Below are 2983 nucleotides of genomic sequence, written 5' to 3' on the forward strand. Positions count from 1 at the left end.
TCCAGTTTGGTCCAGGGAGTATCCACTTACTCTGCCGCCATTTTTAATCTCAATGGAAAAGTTAATATTTTGTATGTGGTTACTATATCAGGCACTATGCAATGGGCTCTATAAATCCCATTAAAGCCTTACAGAAATACTATAGATACTTAGGAGTACACTTAGAGAGAATAACTTATTTGCCTAATATTATACAGCTAAAATGTGGCAAAGGATAGATGCAGAACCGGGGCCATCCAAGAACAAAGCCAAATGGTGTTTCATACCCCACACTGATTCCTATACAAGGATCAAGCCAGCTTTATTGGTTTCCATCAAGACCTGTGGCTACTCTGTAGTGAAATCATTTTGCCCTAAGTATAGTTGGTGCTTATGATATCCTCAATCTTTGTGTCTATATTTGTATTGGAAAAATTATAAATAGTCCCAAGATGCAAATAATTCTCATCCAAAGAAGAATTTAAAAGGCAACAAAGAATCTGATCCCAGTGGGCCTGAGTGTGGTAAAGTAGATACAAAGACCCACAAATCAAAAATTTAGCAAACAGTTTTCACTAATATTTAGTTTCTAGTACTCCTGATCTATCTATAATGCTACCAATTTAAAATATTAAGTGTATACAAAAAAGAAGGAATTTTGGATAACTTATTGACCACCATCTGTTAATCCAGATATTATTTCTAACTCTGAAAGCAAAGCATTCTATAAAGAACAAAATCTTTACCATGCATGTTATTGAAAGATTATATTTTCAGTTCTAGGTATGGCCATGAGACTATGTTCTAACCAATGGTATATACACCAAAATGTTGTATAAAACTTCTGGAAATTCCCCTTTAAAAAGCAATTTTCAACCTCTTTCCTCTCATGGCACACATAAACTAATTATTAAAATTCTGTAGCACACCAAAAAATATATATTTTTGCCAATCTGACAAAAAAAATAGATATAATTTTGATTCATTCATACCGGACTGTTATTTGTTGTGTTAGCTATTGTCACTTTTTTAAAAATATATTTTTATTGACCTTAGAGAGGAAGTAGAGTGATAGAGAGATAGAAACATCAATGATAAGAGAGAATCATTGATTGGCTGCCTCCTGCATGTCCCCCACTGGGGATTGAGCCCAAGGCTGTTGTCACTTTTTAATGTGACAGTCTAAAGGAAAAGAGGTCAGCTCCCCTGACTAAATAGTCAGGTACTGCATGTTTTGAAAATTCTTGAGGCACAGCAGTTGAAAATTGCTGCCTTAAAAGGTTGGAGTCATGCTGTCCTTTGTTTCCTCTGTTCTGTTGAACGTGGTGGCTGAAACTTCAGCAGCCATTTGGGATCATGGAGACAAGGATCACACTTAGAAGAGAGGATCACAGAGTCGGTCCCTATCCACATCACAAGGATTCAATATTTCAATCCTGAATTTTAACCTTCCCTCAAATAGATAGTGCCTTTAATCAAACTGCTTTTCACAGTAATTAGTCTGATCAGACACTATAACCACAGGAAGAGCTCCAGTGGTCTGCACTCACTCTAATCAAGATATAATAAGGGTCAAGGACTAAATGTAGGCCTCAGGGACACACAGTGTGAACAAAATTAGCATCACATGGGGTCAGAGAGGAGTGAGGAAGACAGGGATCACGGTGCCCCAAACTTCCGAAGAAATTAACTGTTTATTGGTGAAGCATAGCAATCTCCATCTTGTGTAAAAACTGCTGTTTGCAATTTTAACCCTGCTATTTGGCTTCTGTAAACGCTTGCTTGCTTAAACAATAGGGAAAATAAGACTACTCCCCATTCCAGAGAGGCCATCAACTATGCCCCAGACAAAGTTGTCAGTGCTGGCGCCAGGCCAGGCCTTGAGATATGGTTTCAAAGCCCCTTCCCAGCACACAGGACTTCTTTCTCAAAAGATCCGGAAGTCTCATTCCAAATTTGGAAGACAAAGGACTGAAAAAAGTATAAATAGGGAGAGCTTCCTCCATGTTTAGCCCAGAATTTGAGAAGCAATATTTCCTCTGAGCCCCCTAGCGTAATAAAAGGCTCCAGATTAATTTGGCTTATTGATTAAGGTGTCTTCTGTTTTGGCTCGCTGATTTACAATATAACATTGGTAAGTATGTCACCATTCTTATACTTATGGAACAGGAAAAAAATAGATCAAAACAAAAAGAGGACACTCTAGTTTAATTCAGTGATGATGACACTTTAGTCTATATGTGTAGTGGTTTGAAGCACAGGCTCTGGAGTCAGATCCTGGCTCCAGCATTTACAACCTGTATTACTTGTCCAAATTACTAAACAGATCTCTGCCTTCTTCTTCAGTAGAAGAATGGGATCAATAATTATATCTTCCTTGAGGGTTTTGTAAAGACTAAATGAGTTAATACATGCAAGCCCCTTAAAACATTGCCAACACAAAGTCAACACCCAATAAATGTTCATCATCAACATCATCATCATCATCCTCACCATCATCATCCTCATCTTGGTGGTAATGCATGTCATTTACTCACATAAATTTTTGTTATGTTGCTTTGCATCACTTGGTATACACATTTTTTACTATCATTTAGTTATTCAATATCAGTGTCTTAGTCAACTGTCTGTCTTTCTTGATAATTCATACTAATTTTAAATAATATACAAATGAAACTCTCTTTTTAACCCTGAAAATCCCTCAGTAACTATACTTCTGTAGCAGCCTCTTTCCATTAGCTGCTGCTCCTCTCTCCTTCTACCTCCTTTCTTCACACTTGGTTCAGAATTAATGGGACAGATTAGGCAGAAATCATCAAAATCCATGGGTCCCTGAAAGAGGTGTGTCCTATTACACAGTGATCACAAACTCACTGCGAGAACTCGGGCCAGCACACGCCCTCTCTCCAAATATGTTCACTAAACTCAGCTCTGTGTCACCATCATGGGGATGAGGTTGGGTGGAAGTGATACCATTATAATAATCTGGTTATTATTTAACAGA

This window comes from Myotis brandtii, unplaced genomic scaffold (assembly GCF_000412655.1).
Source record: "Myotis brandtii unplaced genomic scaffold, ASM41265v1 scaffold1927, whole genome shotgun sequence".
Lineage (NCBI taxonomy): Eukaryota > Metazoa > Chordata > Mammalia > Chiroptera > Vespertilionidae > Myotis > Myotis brandtii.